The following is a 19049-nucleotide window of genomic DNA, read 5'->3' as shown; positions in this document are numbered from 1 at the left end:
TGTTGTTTTTTTTTTTTTTTTTTTTTTTGTGGTTTTTTTTTTTTTTTTTTTTTTTGGTACCAGGGATCAAACTTGGGTCCTTGCACTTGGTGAGGCAGGTGATGACACCACTGAGCTAAATCCCCAGCCCTAGAGTTTTATGTCTTAATAAACATATTTTTAACTTCCCAGTGTCAAAATGTGGACTAGAATATGAGAATGAAGTAAAAACTCTCAGACAGACCAAAATGTGCAAGGCAACCCATGATGGACCTGTTAGTCTCTTATCAAGCATATAAAATAAAATTATGCTTTTTATGAATTTCTCTTTCAAATACATATACATTATCAATCTGCAGTACTTATTGCATTTGAACCATGCATACATGTAAGCCATACATACAAAAAAAATAGCCAAGATCTTAAATTGCCACTTTGTGTTTCAAATAGGAAGAAATAAAAAGAATTATATCTCAGAGAAGAATTGAGGAGTTGAAAAAATTAAAACTATGTTTTCAAAATGATGCCACCGGATTGCATGAAAAAGTATTATTAGAATGGGAGGCACAATTTCTTATAAACTTTGTCACCAGCAGTGACGTTACCATATAATTCTAGGCACACTATGAGATACTCTTCAGGGGTTATCGGACTCTTACATTATCTGAAACAACAAAAATATACGGAGACTCCCAGCTGTTCTTTAACTTAGATTAAAATGTCTTGTGTGCGTGCACCTGTGTGTGTGTGTGTGTGTGTGTGTGTGTCTACCAGATGGAAATCAACAGCTTATTTTAATTTTTGTCTTTGCCATCCATATCAATCTTAAAGTTATATGTTCCAGTTCACATCTATGCCCAGAACTCAGAAGCCGAAATTTGAATCAACTCCACATAATATGATGAACTAAATATATTTTGGTATTTGTCAGGCCCTAGTTGGCTAGCTAATATTCAAATCAAAATCAGAACGCTCATGAAAACCAAATGCAATCTAAGGAGCAACATCTTAATCCTATGAAATTGTCTCTGATTTTTTAATTGTAAAATTATGTTATTTTATTAGAATAATAAATAATTCATAAGGTATATATATGATGAAAAATAAGCCTGTACCTCTGTAGTTACAAAAAGCCACATATAAAGTTAGAGCTTAATTTTCTTACCCAAACTTTTCTTTTACTTTCCTGTTGAGCTTATCATGTATGGTCTTCAATCTACATCTATATTTGACATCATTTATGAATGGTTCACGTCCTTCTGCAATGTCTTTAAGTTGGTTTTATATGTTATATGTAAGTCTGCAAGGAGTTGTTTACAATAGGTCTAAAATCAATTTTAACTCTAATATCCTTGTATTACATTTCCAGAGTCTAAGCATAATGTTCTTTGCCACCATTAAGCTTGATGAGAGCTATTTGGCATGTTCATGAAAAATATCACCTCCTCTCTTTAGAAAAATTTGATTGTTATCCAAAGAAAAATCATGGTTTGAATTTTTTTTCCATTTGCCAATGGTGAAACTAATATAGTAAAGTATCAACCCCAATTTACATTTTAAAAAGAGTACTGAAATGGAATAATCAGGAAGCTTCCAGTAATAAAAGCATAAGCAACATCATCAAAAATAATTTTCAACCTTTAAGAAGTTTAAATCCACTTAATGATAGGTGACAAGGAGAAACAGATTCGTTTAGGCTTTTTTAAAATCAAAAATTATATCCCTCTTCTGTCCCAGATCCTAGCCTCAGGCAAACACAAATTTCACATTTGCTAAAATCAGAAGTGAAATGTTAGTTTTCTGTCTAAAAGAAGGAAACAAGGGTAAAGGTGAGGACTTGACTCAGGAAAATTTGTTTTAAATACATAGCAGAAAAAGTCCAAATGTGTTAAATAGGAATCTTAAAGAGACTTTTGTTGCTATGAGCTATCTAGTTCACTTTTGTTTGAATAAAATAGTAAAGAAAAGGCTTTACTACAATACAATAAGACAAGATACATACCATTCTGATGAAATGACAGAAACACGAAGCACTACCATATGACAAATAAGTACAGTAGCATCATGAGTTTAGATTTCCAGGGGTACTGTATAGTTAAATGTTCGGCAGATTTTATAAAACATAATAATATGTAAAGGCAATGCAACACATGTACACCTTATCCAAAATGCTTGGGACCAGAAGCTCTTTTAATTTCAGATTTTTTTCAGATGTTAAAGTACTTCCATAAACTTGATATGACATGGAAATTGGACTAAAATTTAAACATGAAGTTCACTTGTTTCATGTACATCTTACATACAAAACAGACTTGCATTCTATACAGTGCTATCGGCGTACTTTAGTTTTCACTGGGAAGTGACACAAGAAGTTGGTTGTGGAATTTTCTAGTTGTGGTGTCATGTAGATGCTTAAAAAGTGTAGAATTTAGAGCATTGCTGAGTTTGAATTTCTGGATTAGGGAAGCACAACCTTATTACAATTTTATAGAAGCATACAATTCATTTTCTCACAAAAGTAAATTATAAAATTAATTTATTTCATAGCCCAGACTTCCAATCGTATATAGTTCATAAAGTACTTAGCTTTTGAGTGAGAATATCTGTATCAACTACTACTCATCCAAATAAAATTTTGCTTTAAAACCTTAATAAAACACTACTGAAGAACGAAAAATCAATTTGATGGAAATCTTTCTAAAGTATTCTATGCATTCAGTTTGCTTAAAAGCATCATGATTATTGGAATCAGCATTTAAAAAACTAATTACTATAATATCATGTCAACAAATGTCACTACATTCTCTGTGACTCACACTCAAATATGTGGATTTCGAACATAAAATATTTTTCCATCTTTTTACCACTTTTTGAGTTTAAAAAATGTTTATTAGTATGTATGTATTCACTGCACGTGATCATTATATTCACCATGGAAAGTTGGCACGTGTACATAATGTATATTAATTCTTTTTACTTTCCCTTCCCCTCCTTTCAACCCCACTCCACTTTCTGAAGTCCTTGTCGTTTCTACACCATTCATATCTCTCTAGATAATTTCCTATTCTACTTTAAGGCAGACTAGTAAATAAGTTAAAAGCTCACCAGGACATTGCGTCCAAACGAAAGAACACAGAGGAGGGAAGGAGAAGCTTTGAAGCGCTCTCTTTGGTTTAAGGTCACATAGAGATTAGGCTTGGTACCAAAAGTGAAGTGTGCTGTCATTAACCAGAGTAGGAGAGCTGTAAACGGAAAAGTGAAGGCTTCCAGTACACAGAGCACAGGCCAGGCTTTTGCTAAAAAGAGTGTCTATGACTTGAGCTTGTCTGAGCTGGAAAGGAAGTATGAGCTGAAAAATCATACGTCACTTCCTCTTTTGTATACCAAGAAGGCAGCTGATTCCCAGGGATATAAAAGCTACACGTTGAGCCAAAGAGTGAGTGGCATAGCTGAACTGAGACTCTGGCTACCTGAAATCCTTTCATTATTATTTGAAGCCACAGGTGTACACACAATTTTCTACCTACTCTGAAGCAACCCTGATATTTTGTACCAGTAGGTGCCGTCTTGGGATCCAAGCATTTATCCATGAAATTTATGCTTTCCCTCCCCATCCCCACTGCTTGGTTTCCTTCCCATTTGCAATCATTTTCCTCTTATGACATAAATGGTAGCACCAGGTATGCACTTTCTCCGGCGTTGGTCCCTTGGTTCGTAGGGAAAAGCATAAGTTAGCTCTTCTTTGAATCTTAGGATGGGACCTCATATGTGATTTGAAATCTTTTCACGGAATTTGAAGAATCATAATAGCTGGTTCTCTTGGGTTGCATTGTTTCACATCCACACATTTATTAGCTATGATTAAATATTGTTTCCAGAAAGTCATGTCGTGTCTCAGAAAGACTGTTTAGTCAGCATGAATTTCATAAATACGCGAGTAAGCGAAACAAAGCGACAAAGTTTTATCAAATCGCTTAACTGAAAGAAGTTGTTCGGCACAATGCTATTCCTATTTTGGTAGGCTATGTTAGCAAGAAGAACGGAACTCAGAAAGGGACAGAGGAAGGGAGAAATCAAAAGGGGAAACGAGAAAGGAGAAAGTAAGGAAGAGACTGAGAGAGTGGGGAGGAAGAAAAGAAGGAAGAAGTAAAAAATCAGGAGGGGAGGATGGAAAGATCAAAGGCATTCCTCTAATCATATCAGCTTTTCTAGTTTAGATCAGGATGATTTTGACCTTAAACATGCGTAGATCTTTCAGATGATTTAATTTTATGTTGCTCGAACAAAAATCATACCCATTATCATCATCTAGAAATAGCTCCACACTTTGAGTTTTACAACTGTTACCCAGATAGAATTTTTCCCTTCTTTGGCTTTCGTTCCCTCGCTGTCTCCCTGATTCTCCCACCCTCACCACCCCTTTCCTTCAACCACCACATCCCTGATGAACTGGTACCTTAAGGACATTCTCTTTCTTGGTCGGGTCAGTCAAAAACATATGCAGATGTTCAAAGCACAGTATAGTTTATGCGTTTGACATTTTTACTGCAGTTTTTCCTCAAAAGTTAATTCAGTTTTACTGTTGAAGAAAACTGTCATTGCACTGTACAAAAAAAAAAAAAAAAACAAAGATTAAAAAAAAAAAAAAAAAAAAAGAAAGAAAAAGAAAAAGAAAAACACTTTGCTGTGAAAATGGCAACATTATTCCCTGGGGCAAAGTGGTAGCTTGTGAATCCTCTCTAAAAGAAAACTGAAATGTGACATGAAGTCATCATTTTTATATGAGCAGACTATTCGTTCTCCTTTTCTTTTTTTCAGCACAGTGAATTTTATAAGTTCAAGGATAAAGCAATTTCTAGGGTAAGTCCTGACTCTCCTGGAAAATACATCATAAGTTTTTTTTTCCTTTATATTCTGAGTAGAGTAAGAGGAGGTAGCACAAACAGATCAGAGACTGACACAACTGCAAATATTAAAACTCAGTCTTCAAAGTACTCACTTGTAGAGGTAAAGTATTTGACACACTATTTACTTTCTCATCTTCTTATTGCCCCCTCTCGTGCAAGGTATCTTATCCTTTAATTGTGTTATATTAAAAATAAGATCTACTACACCGATTATATTGGGCTAAATGGCAGCCACCAATCCCAAGAGGATAATGTCTACATTTCATTCCTGGAATCTATGACTATTACCTTGTATGGTAAAGTATACGATTAAGATAAGATCTTGAAAAGAAGGGTTTATCCTGGGTTATCCAGATGGGCTATACATGCACTCAAATGCACTCATGAGAGAGAGAGAAAGAGAGAGAGAGAGAGAGAGAGAGAGAGAGAGAGAGAGAGAGAGAGAGAGAGAATGTAACATGACTGTGGAGGTAGAAATTGGACTGATATGAGCAGAAGCCATAAAATGCCTGGTATCACCAGGAGTGGGAAGAGGCAAGTACGAACTCTTTCATAAGCCTTCACAGGTATCATGGCCCTGCCACTACCTTGTTCTCAGAGCTGGGGCCTCTGAAACTAAAAGACAGCAAATTTCTATTGTTTCAAGTCACCCAGTGTCTGGCGATTTGTTACCTTAGGAAACTAGTATTCCTATAAAATAAGTTTTAGTGTAAATAGCTCATTAATATGCCTGGAATTTTGTCATGGCATAACAAATGCCAAGCACTAGAATACAAATGCAACTAAATTGCTGCTTGTAGCTTGTAGGCATCTAATGTAATGACATATAATTTTCCTGTTTAAGCTGTTCCTTCATGATTGAAACCTTGCTCAAATTTTCGTGTGTCCCCTTCCTTATTTTGGACTCCTACCTAAAACTTACAAATGCAATGAGAAGAAATCCATGTTGAAACCGAATCAGGTAAAGCAAAACTGTGAATCAGAAAGCATTGCAAAATTATGGGACATAGCAAGATATAAAAGAAAATTACGTTTGGCCTCATCCTCCACGTGCTCCCTTTCCCCCAACATCCAGCAGACAAATTAATATGGGAAAACCAGAGAGTTTTTCAATCCAGGAGCATTTAGACATTCTGGACTCAAAAACCATCTACATACCCCAGGGCATCCTTAGATAATACTTGAGGAACTATTTTTCTGTTCTATGCCATTTACCAACTATTTTGTATGGCCATTAATTTCAAATAATGTATGCCAAAGCAAATGAAGGGATAAAGGTAGAGATGTAAAGGTTAAAGAGTTCCTTCTACCGGCTAAAGGATGCCTTGGGTAGTAAAAGATAGAGGGAAGCCTTGCTTTCTTTTACCCTTGTATTTAGGGTGTTGATTCTGCTTACATGACAATTAACTGGAGGGCCAGGGATTTAGTTCAGTGATGCAACCGAATAGCATAAGACCCAGGGAAAGGTAATATGGAAAAAAAAATAGGAGAAAATGAAAAAATGGAAATAAAATGTTTGTAAATGGGGAAGACAGGAGGTCGTGAAGGGAGGGCAGGGACAAGGGGAAAAAATGAGAACCAAGACCTGTTGTGTAAAGGTTCAAGATCCCAACGATGAATGTAACTGTGCTGTATACCTAAAATGTACCAAGAAACTCAATGAGGGAAAAAAAAAAAAGAAAAACTAATACACAAATGAGAAAGACTTGTTAAATAGGATGAATTTTATTTATATTAACTCTCTCCATTATACTTTCTGAAGAATGTTTATTGTAATAGTCACATATATTCGTTCAGCATAAAATATTAGATAAACACCGGATTTTCTAAAGTGTTTGATGATTTTCCCATTAGACTTTTCTTGAATCAGTTTCCAAAAAATGTAATTTATCCTAGATATTATTTATTTTAGGTATCTGCAGTGACTCACTGCTTATAAAAATACAAAAGTATAAGTCATTTGGAGCCCTAATTTAAATACTTTATAATTTAATATTAAATATGACACTGAATCTTAAGGAACAGCATACAAAAGATATTTAGAATTTAATGTTTCATAGTCATATATATTTTTTCCTTTAACATCGTTGAACTAAAAGTTGGCTTTGTACTTCTGAAAGTTTGAAAGGCGAGAAAGTGAAAGTGGTACTTGACATAGAAGGCTTCCATAGCAGAGATCTGTGTTGAAAATTCTCAAAGCTAGCCTACACATTTTAGCAGCGAAACTGGAATCTTGAGGCCATGGGTGAACCATTTGAACAAATGAAAAGATTTGTCATTTAGAAGTCATAAAATCTCCACCAGGAGAAATCATAAAGGTCTTCGTGGACAAATTCTTCCACTTTAGAGAGAAAGGGTTGGAGAATATGCTTTCAGTTCATATTTTCAGTTCTTAGAACTGTAGATTCCATTTTATATAGAAATGCCCACAGTGAAAGGGTAACTCATTTATGAAGCAAATGCTGCATTTGGGATGTTTTTGACACTCTGTAGCATCTGGGAAGTTAAAAAGTAGTAAAAGCCTATCCTTGTTCTCCATGAGCTTACCTGTCTGCTAGAGGGAAATGAATCACGGTCAGAAACAACAGCAAGGACTGTGCTGAAGTCATAATAAGGAAGTCTGCGAGTATTACAATGAATATTCAAAGTAAGAAAGATAGAAAACATAAGAAACAAAAAATAGGCATGAACAAAGACACTCAAATCCCTTCTTCCTTGTCTTGGCCACCTATTTTTTTCTGTACTCGCCTTGTGTTACTGTTTATTCACCTCAATTGAAAAAAATCCCCCCACTTCTGTTTTTGCTCTCTCTCTCTCTCTCTCTCTCTCTCTCTCTCTCTCTCTCTCTCCCCTTTTCCTCACCATCTTCCTTGGCTTTTTGAAGACTTACCTAATGATTGACAGTATACTATCAATGTCTTAAAAATTTCCTGTTATCTTCTACCTTGAATGTAAATTGCCCACTTTTGATCTCCTAGATATCTACCTCCCCTTAACCAATTAGTCAAGTCTCTCCTGTGATAAAAATAAATGCAATATATTTTTAAGGGAATAAGTGGGGAAAATGCCATTTTTACACTGGTTACTTACTGAAATTATAATGTTTTGAATGTACTGGGTTACATAAAACACAGTGTTTAAGTTAAATTTCCCCATTTCTTTTCACTTTCTTAGATCTAAAAATGTTAAAATTATATCTTTGGTTCTTATGTCTTTTTTGGACAATGTTGATTGAGAAAGACCTTACTGATTTTTCTCTGACTAACCTTATTAAGGCAAAGTATTAATACAAACTACAGATTTGTTTTCTCATCTATAGTAGTTGTGTTTGTTTTTGCATAATAAACATGTGTATTATATGATGAAGTTTATTTCAAAATTACTTTACCTTCCCTATGAATTAAACCGTTTATAAGGCAGTGGTACAACACCTACTAATGCTTTTTCTATAAAGGTAGTTTTGATAAATACCAGGATAATGTTTCTAGTAAGTTGTATAATTGTTTCCCTTCCCTCTTCTCTTAGTCGCTGGGTCAAGGATGCAGGGTCCTTCCCACTTCTTGGGATTTGCTTTGGCAAATGGGTTCTTAGAAGACAAAGGGGAAGAAGTCTGATGAAGACCTGGACAGCTGAATTAAATCAATAGGATTAGGAGGCCCAAGTTACCACAGCCAAACCATCCAAGATCAATCAATCCCCATCTTTTACAGATGGGGAATCCAGTATGAATAAAGGGCTTAGTGAACTACAGCTCACAGACAGACACTGGAGCGGAATAAAGCGCATTATTTCCTGCTAAAATTATGAGGTTGTACACCTTGTGGTATTATTTTGCCCTTGATTAATTGACAAACTTTCTGTACCAGCTTTCCTTGGTTAGTATCACTTGACATGCATTGAACAACAACAAAAATCCAAACTTCTTGCATACTTATATTTTAGGTTGGTTTCTCATAAATATTTATTTTTTAAAATACAACTTAAAGTTTTGAACTTGTTGATCTGTTTGCATCAATTATGCTTCCTGGTATATTACAATTTATGCTTAATTTGTTGTTGTTGCTATTGCCCTTCTGGAATCTGTCCCATCTATTGATTTTTTTTTCAGTCTTTTTTTTCTTCTTCTTCTTTCTTTCCCTGGGAATTTTTTTCACTTGACTTTCCCTTAGGAAACTATTTTTTTGTGGAATATAAATTTTTCAGTTGTTTTTTATCAACACACTGAAGAAACTATTCTACTGGTTTCTCGTGACTTCTGAGTAAAAAGATGTCGGTCTAACAAAATTTTGTGGAAAATCCTGTCTGCACTTAAGTTGTTTTTAATATTTTTGTCCTTGATGCACTACAATTTTACTCTATTACATCGGGCATATATTTGTTATTAATTTAGTCTGCCTTGCATTTCTCATTCTTTTTTAATTATAGAAAATGAAGTATCTTGTTGAACATTGTAGTTCCATCATTTTCTATATTTTTTCTTTGAAGAATTCTGAACATTCTCCGTGTCCTTCAAAAATCTTCATCTTCCTTGTCCCTTACATTATGGATAAACCCATATTCTACTTGTATATTTTCAGATTATTTAACATGATCATATCTATTTCTTGTAGTTTGATTTTTACTAGCTTATTTTTGAAATTTCTAGTAGATCTGTTTAACTCAGTTTCACATTTTCCATGTCAGTTTGGATTGCCTCATTTCTTTATGAGACTTGAATCCCCTATAGTCTGTTTGTGTTGTAACACCATTAATGCATCATAGACAGCTCTGACTCATGTGTCTGTTGGGTACTTAGTGGAAATTATTGTGGCCTGTGTATAAGGGGAATTCTTCCAAGATACTTTGACTTTGATTTTCCAATCATGGGGTCAAAAAGATGACCCAGGCTTTAAGATATGTCATAAATTGAGGGCACAAAGTAAGAATTCTTTTCCAATCAGTTTCAGCACATGCCCTAAAGGGGTGTCAGAGATGTATTTCCTCCTTTGGCTCTAACTACAGCCATGGCTGAGAAAAGCAAGTTTGTTTTTGGGGATGTATTTTTTTTACTGTGACTCACTAGTGATGGCTTTGCCTGTCCTGAATTCCAGTTTTATATGCATTCTCTGGCCCAAACCTATGCCTAGCTAATTTCGTCACTTTATTTCCTATGCTCGCCAGGCAAGCACCATGAAGACCCCAAGATTTATGCTTGGAGATACTGGATAGTTTCATGGAAAAAAAATATTTCCACCTCCCTTCATTAGCCATCAATCCCTAAGAAATCTCAATTCGCATCTTTTTAACCTCAAACATTTCCTTTATTTCACTGCTTGCTTAACTTTTTGAAAATTTACTCTTTGCCAACATTTAGAAGGAATAAATTTATCTGTAGTTTTAGACTGCCATATTGTTGGCAAGGTAAACTTTCCATTTTGTTAACCTAGTGCAGCCTCAAATGCAATTGTTCTCTTTGTAAAATGAAAATCGAGCCATGTTATTTGCTTTCTTGAGCTATTTTTGGATATCAGCTTTCCATAGCTCTGTGGCATCTAGCTCTATATGGTCTTAATCTTGCTTATCTTTTTAAATATTCTGACTACTATTTTCTCTTTGCTAATAATGATAAAGCCACATTGAATTCCCTTCAGTTTTAAATGTATCTCTTCTGCGTCTTCCACCTGGCGATGTTACATATTGTTTGTTTTCTTCCGTACATTCATGTTCTTCCCTTGTTGATTCGTTCTCTTCCGCTAATCAGTCTAAATGTCACTTTACCAGAGTTCTTCCCTGATTACCAAATCTCAAACTCACATCATCAACAGTAGTGCTTCATTACACTTCTCTGTAGGTACACATTTATTCTTTGTTCTTCTCCATTAGATTTTAAACTCTTTGAGGACCTTCCTGTCTGGCTTTCATCACCATTCTTTTCTATGACTATAGAGACTGCAATGGCTCTATTGTATAGAGCTGGAAATATTATTTTCACCCTTTTGCTATGCTTAATCTCCCAGAAACATCCAGAGCTACTGACAGTTTAGGTACTTTTTCTCTATCACTCACTGGTTACTTTCTAATGGTTTGTTCCTAAACCATCTCTTACTATAATATAGACAGTATACTATGCAATTATAAATGTGTATAAATTATATACATGAAAGAGAATAAATTATATTGAAATTTAAAGAACTGAATAAACTGAATGCCAAACAATTGGAGTTTCTAAACTACAAGTATTACAAAATTAAATTTTCATTCTAGAAAAATTATTTTAGAAGTTGAGAGTGAATTGAAAGATCTTAAGCCTAGAAGCACAGAGACTCTTTGGAAAAATTACAAGTATAAAAAGCAAATATAGCCAGGGATTTAGCTCAGTGGTTTCGACGCCTGCCTCGTAAGTGCAAGGTCCTGAATTCAATCCCCGGTGCACAAAAACAAACAAAAACAAAAACAAACAGAAAACAAAACAAAGAAAACAAATATAAGAAAGACATGAAATAAGGAATGAAAGTGAATTAAAGAGGAAAACCCAAAGGAGGCAGACTCTGTAGGACTAGGGACCTGAGTGAATATGCATTGGTGTAAAGATGGAGTAGAGTCATAGGTATAAATCAAATACTCACAGATATTAACAACAAAATATTTCTGTCTTATATGTGAAGCTACTTTTTAAAGCATAGTAAGGTGTAGAGCTGAGAAACATAGTAGCAAGTTTACCGTTTCGGACATGGAGATTTAATTGTCTGAGTACAGATGTGCATTAGGCAAATGAATAAATACCAAAAAATAAGCTCGGAAGAATGATGAGCATTATATATTTGAAAATAACCAAAATATACCATAGGAGTTGATATCACAGAGATAATGGAGATTACACAGAGAGAAAAGGAAGATCTAGAGTTGAAAGAGAGTCATCAAAATACAATGGGAGGTAAAGAAGCCAGTAATGTGGACAAGAAAAAAATAATCCTAGATGAAAGAAAGAAAACTATGGTGCCATGGCATTTGAGCAAAGATACAATTTCAAAAAGAAAGAAATGACCAAGAGACAAACACCTTAGAAAGGTCAAATATTATAAGCGCTGAAAGGAGACTGTTAGGTATGGAAAAAAGAAGCAGGAGGTGACTTCTGGCTGCCGCAATGGAAAACGGCAGTGGAAACCTGATTGCAGTAAGATTTTGAATTGCAAGCAGAGTGGAAAAACATTCTCAGGTATAGTTAAGGAGCATGAAGAAAAGATGAAACATTATCACTTGAGTATTCAAAATTGAACAAAAAATTATCTTAAAAATGCTATGCTGTCAAAATCAATCACGGATTGCCCATCCTGGGGCACACCCCAAACCCTATTTTATATATTTTTTATCCAGTGATGGATTGTAACTATAGTTACTTTTAATAACTTGTTCCATTTTTTTTAACCAGAGTTAAAAGAGATTTATGTTGTAATAGCATTAGAGTATTCTGAATTTAACTACAGTTTTACCTTCACAAGTATGGTCCACTCTTTCATACTGTCATGGGATTACTTAACATCCTTTCATTTCAGCCCAAAGGACTCCCATCCAGTGGGGTCCGTGAGTGTTGGAGTGGGAGTGTTCGGATGGGCTGGCCTGGTGTCTGAATCCTCGGTGGTGGGGCATGGAGGCTTGGTCCATGTGTATCAGCTTCGATCCTGAGTCTGAATATGCAAATTTAAATCCTGGCTCCACACTGTCAGGGTACCAAGGACTGGTTCTGGAACCTGAGCTCACAAGGGCAGGCCTGAAGGCTGTATGCAGAGTGTGAAGCTGCTACTGAAGAACGTCTGGTCTGGCTGGATGGGGATGGACCTGGCCTGGCATCCTGTCCAGGGCAGGCTGAGTCCATCAGGGCTGACCTGGAGCTTTGGAGCAAGGCCCAGTTTGGCTCTAGGATTACAACTGCAGTCAGGTTAAAAAATCATTCTCCTTTTACTTGCCTTTGTTAACACTTTAGTCTGGCAAAAGGTTTTAAAGCACATTCTTGGTTATATATAGTCACTTTGTGGTAAAGATTGGGTTTGCCCAACATGCACGCCACCTTTGGCTTCTTCTGTGTTCAAGTCGACAGCACAGATCATCAAGGCCTCCACAGCAAAGCAAAGTGGCCAGGGAACTGGGATTTAGCTCAGTGGTTCTGCCACCTACCTTGCAAGCACAAGGTCCCAAGTTTAATCCCTGGTACGCCCCCCCCCAAAGCAAAGTGACCATTGTAACAGGGTAGATTCCTCATAGACCGTTTCGAAAACTAGTGTTTTTCATCATGACATAAACCGTGGCTCAGACTTACTCAGAGTCACACTCATGCCAATATACTTGGTCCTAGGACTCTGAGGCTTGGGAAAGGCAATCATATATACCTCAGAATTCTACCAGCTATAGTCCAAAGAGTAAACCAAAAATTCCCAAATTTACTGAATATCCTAATCATGGATATCCCTTCAGTTATTGTTTGATATTGTACATTTTGGACAGGTGGAACATACAGGCTAAAACATAAATTGTTTAATGTGAGCAAAAAGAATCTTACTGGAGCCTGAAAGCCAATTTTCTTTTGATAATAACATTATCACCTAATTTTCTGGAGGACGAAAAGACCATATTAACCTAAAAATACAGATAATCTCTGGCTTTTGATAATCTTTAAATGAGCTAAGCTGATGCCCCAGGTTCTTAGAAAAGAATAATTGATGTTAATGATTAACACAGTTTTCAGATTTGAGGCCACTGTGTTCAAGGCCAGGGTCTTGATCCCCTAAGTGGCTGTGATTAACCAGTGGCCTGACTTGTGCCTGCTGAAAGGTTTCTCTCATTTCCTGGGCAGTATTATTTCATCAGCAAGTTGGATTGTGTCCAGTTTATTTGGCAAAGACTGTGTAGGACCATGCTGTGTCCATTACCCTTCCTCGACAATGATTTCATTTTGTTGCAAGAGCATCAGAGCTAATTATTATGCTGGGCACACTACTTCGAAATTTGGAAAGGTTACTTCATTTACATATGAGTTGAGATTTAGCTTAAGAATTAAAAAAAAACAACAAAAACACCAAAGAGCAACACCCAAATGTTTAGCTAATTCATGTACCTGTGTGTGTTCATTCCACTAATCTCTCAAGTACTACTCCAATGTAGCACATGCTTAAAGGAGAGAAATAGAGGAAGACACTTTTCCATACCTTTTAAGGATATGTCAAACATTGATTTGTTCATGTTATGTATCAGTTTAATAGGATAATTGTATACAAGGCAATAGGTTAGATTTCTGACTAAAGAAACTCATTGCAGCCTAGTACCAGCCCTTAGAGAACGAAGCAGCAGGAGTGCTGTCGGCACCTTGCTCTGAGAACATGATGTCCACTATTTTAGAGTGTGACTGTAAACTCTCCTGCTCAACAAATCTATGGCATTCTATATTTTTGTTTAGAAAATGTGTCATTATTTGAGCAAGACCAGCTGTTCCCTCTCATTTCCCCGCTACTTCATCATCATTGTGGGATGTCTTGTTATGAGCTAGGCCTACAGCAGAAGGAAGATTAATAATAATAATAAAGTAATAATAATAATAATAATAATAATTAATAATATGTAAAGTATATGATACATTAGAGGCAACTTGGGTTAAAATGATATGTTAAATGCCCAAAATAGACAGTTTTTCTTAGAGCATCAGGATGTCATGAGCAAGAAAGTACCAGCAGTGCTGGTTGGTATGTTACTAAAAGCTAGGCTCATGGTGGTACACGCCTATAATCCCAGCACTCAGGAGGCTGAGGCAGAAGGATCACTGTGAGTTCGAGACCAGCCTGGGCTACATAGTGAGGTCCAGGTCAGTCTCAACTACATAGTAAGACCCTGTCTCAAAAAAACCAAAAAAAAAAAAAAAATTGGGCTGAGGATTTAGCTCAGTGGTTCTGCTGCCTGCCTCATAAGTACAAGCACCGAAGTTCGATCCCCAGTACCAAAAAAAAAAAGTAAGGCCCACTGAGAAATATGATGGATAAACACCATGCTGTTCAGGGAATCTGTAGATTTTATCCATCTCATATCAGTGAAATTTTATACCTCGTGATTAGCAAACTCCACATTTTTCCCTTTCTCTTAGCTCTTGGTGACCACCATGTTACTCTCTGCTTCTAAGAATTTGACTTTTTTCTTAGAGATTTCATATAAATGGATCATACAGTATTTTTAACTGGCTTCTTTGTGTAACAGCAACCGGCTTCCTTCACCTGTGTTTGCAGGGTTCCATTAGATTGTCTCAGATTGCAGGATTTCTTTCTTTTTTAAGGTTGAATACTATTGCACTGTGTGTATACTATTTTAAATCTGTTAATCCATCAGTGGACATTTAGGCTGCTGCTACATCTGGGTTATTTTGTATAGTGCTGCATTGAACATGAATCTTCAAGAGTCTTATCTTAATTTTTCTTACGATAACTACTCTGAAATGAAAGTTTGATGGAATCACACATGAGTTCTATACATTCTGTTTGCATGGAATTCCATGACAGATGAGGTAGAATCTCAGCATCTTTTTCATTTGCATCTCTCAAATGACCAGTGATGTTGAACATTTTTTTCAAGTTTATCTACTATTTCTACTTCTTTGTCTGAGAAATGTCTGTTCATCTCACATACCCATTTTTGGATTGGATCTTTTAATTTGGGAGGTCTGATTTTTTTTAATTTCTTTGTATATTCTAGATAGCAGACCTTTGTCTGATGAACAACTGGTAAAAAATCTTTTCCCACTTTGTGGGGTGTCTCTCTTCACGCTGTTGGTGGTTTCTCTTCCTGTGCAGAAGCTTGTTAATAAGAAGACATCCCACTTGTTGGTTCTTTGTGCTAGTTCGTGTGCAACTGAGGTTTTGCTCATGAAATCTTTTTTTTTTTTACAGAAATGTCTTCAACAGTTCTACCTAACCTCTCTCCAGTTGGTTTAGTGTTTCTGTTTTAATATTTAGATCTTTAACCCATTTTGATCTTAGTTTAGTGCATGATCAGATAAGCAGTTTTATATTTAGAATTATTTTATTAAAATCCTTAAGATATTTCAACCTAAGTCTGAGTCATAACTCAAATCCGCATCTATCTGGACCATTTTCAACCACACCACAAAATTTCATTAGTTCCTCAATATTCTTCTAGTCAAATTCTTTAACCATTCGAAACATAACTTCCTTCTTAATTTTTGGACAACTCATCTAAGCAAATCATGTAAATTCCTGAAGAGGAAATCAAGTGGTCAGGCATAATGTACACTGCTTTCATCTTCTTGTCCTTGCAAAACACAAACTAAATAAGTTTTATATCAGGTCTGTTTCACTTCCATTTCTTACAAGTTGGAAATGTAAGTTCTAGAAGAATATTCATTACTGCAAACATCCATTATAAACAAACTATTTAAGAGTCATCAAAAGGTGGTAGGAACTTGCACATAATATTTAAAATTCTCCCAGGTTTAAAAGCTATCCTTGGCTGGGTCAACTAGTGTCACTAAAAGCTTTCTAAGTGTAGGTACAGCAATTTCATTAACCCCCCAGGTAATAAGGATGTCTCTAGTGCAGCTTTCTATCTCACACATGGATGAATAAAGGGAAAAGGCCAGGTTTAGTTTAGACAAGTGATAAATAAAGGGTACTGCTGCTCAATCTGTTTTGTTCTTAAAGATTACATTCAGCAGGGTTCTTGGAGTGAGGACGATCATTCTATGAAAACTCAAGTTTGTCTCATTTGTTTACTATCCCTCTCTTCTCGAGTGAGTTAATCAAACATTTTAATCTTTTTGTTTTCAGCTTTAATTGAGTTTATTGGTACATTTTAGGGATACAGTACAGTTACATTCATTGTTGGGATCTTGTACCTCTACATGACAAGTCTCAATTCTCATTTTTTCCCCTTACCTCTGCCCTCCCTTCACCCCCTCCTCCCCTCCCCATCTGCAAACACTTTATTTCCATCTTTTCATTATCTCACATTTTTTTTGTTTTTTTATTATTTCCATTAAGGGTGTTAATGATTTGTGTCTAGATGTTCCCCAAAGCCTCATGTGGTCATAGGTTTTTTCAGAGGTGGCTGAATCTGGCCTGTGCGGTGATGGGATTAAGGTGTGTGATGACTAAAGCACTACAGATGAATGATTGTTTTGGCACCACCCTAATCCCGCTAGTCTGAATGGTATAAAAGGGGCAGAAAGACGTTGCTAGGGTCCTTTTTTGCTTTTGTTACCTTGTGAGTGCCAAGAACCATCTCTCCTTAGTGACACCCCTCTCCCATGTGCCGCACTGTCTTGGAGCCAGCTGATTATGGACAGGAACCTCCACTGTGAGCTAAATAAACATTTCCCCCTTAACTTTGGATGTCAGGCGTTTCGCCTCAGCAACAAGAAAAAAGTAACAAACACAAAGTGTAACGTAAAGGTATATGGTAGTTAAATGAGATAATGTTTATGGCATATTCAACGGAGCATATCAAAGGATTGATACTTAGAAACTATTTTTATTCTGTGCATGGGGCAATAGCATCATCTAGAAAACAAAAGTAAGAAGCATCATTACAAAAAGACCAACATCCTGTTGGCATGTTCGTGGCATGAAGGCAATGATTCAAATACTTCTCCTGATCTCAGCGCTCTGTCACGCTCAGGGTGTATCTAAACCGGCCAGCGTTGGCAGGGGCACTTTAAAGAAGACATTTCCACCACATACTGTGTTCTTTAGCTTTGAAGATAGAGACTGAATATCATTCTGCAGAGCTATCAATCAACAAATGTATGAACAGTTACCTTCCTCTGCATTTTTTAGGAGATTTTTCTCTGTAATAGAACTTTTCGCATCATATTGACAAAAAGCCAAGCTGACAGTCATTACCAGAACTGAACAGAATTTTTAACACCACATGATCATACTCTCCTGCCAGATTTTCTATAAAAATTAAATTTAGGGTATAATAATTCAATGGATTTTTCATACCTGTGGTCATTTTTATTAGACTGAATTGATAACGAGGTTTCTGTGAGTCTGTAATCACTTATCATGTGTATCACATGATTAGGGAAGCCACAGAATTAGGCCTTGATCATGTACTCGAAGCTGATTATGAGTTTCCTAATCCAAAATTAAGTCATTAAATAAAAATCTTGGTTCTGATGATCAACTAAAAAAATCCAAAATAAGACAACAATAAAAATAAAAGCTGTGCTTATAAAATGATGCCTGGAATAATGATAAATTTACTTTTACCCAGTTTCCAAAGCAAGTCATAAACTTTTCAAATTACAAAAATGAAATGTTGTGTGTGTGTGTATGTTTATTTCTTTACAAAATAATTCCTTGTGTTTTTGACATTGGCTGACAAAAAAAGGAGCATAACAGTTGACTAGCAAAGCTTGTTTAGCCTTATAATTTGTTTTTCTTTGGACAGTGGTGACAAAAACTAAACAGTTTCTTATAGATATTATCCTAAAACTAGACTAAGAAAAACAACATATAAGCATAATAGAAAGTATAAGAGTAACTGCTTTATTAAAGAAAAAAAAAGTAACATGATAGTCTAGAGTTAGAAGGATTTGGGCCAGTTATCTACGCTTACATTTTTTTCTCTCATTGAGTTCATTGGTACATTTTAGGTATACAGTACAGTTACATTCATCATTGGGATCTGTACCTTTACATGACAGGTCTTGGTCCGCATTTTTTCCCCTTGTCCCTGCACTCCCTTCACCCCCTCCTCCCTTCCCTATTTACAAAACCTTTTTTTTTCCATTTTTTCATTTTCTCATATTTTTTCTTTTCCCTTATTTCCTTTCCCCTACCCTTCCCACTTCCCCTATACCTTTAGCCCTTTCCTTCCTATTTCACATTGTCAGTTATATCATTTACACCTTATTTACGGTTTTAGTTTCTTCAAGAGAAACTATTTGGTATTTACCCATGTGTGACTTATTTATTTCACTTAAGAATATGACCTCAATATGCATGCATTTCCCTATGAATGACTCTAATTTCTCATTCTTTATGGCTGTGTAGTATTCCATTTTATAGAAAAACAACATCTTCTTTATCCAGTCTCCAGCTGATGGGCAATTGGGCTGTTTCCAAGTTTTAGCTATTACAGACTGTGCCGCCATAATCACACTTACATTTTTTAACAGAAAAGATT

The sequence above is a fragment of the Fukomys damarensis genome, unplaced genomic scaffold, assembly GCF_012274545.1.
Source record: "Fukomys damarensis isolate Sample0158 unplaced genomic scaffold, DMR_v1.0_HiC HiC_scaffold_33, whole genome shotgun sequence".
Classification (NCBI taxonomy): Eukaryota; Metazoa; Chordata; class Mammalia; order Rodentia; family Bathyergidae; genus Fukomys; species Fukomys damarensis.
The sequence above is the reverse complement of the archived record's forward strand: the minus strand, read 5'-3'. Positions refer to the sequence as shown.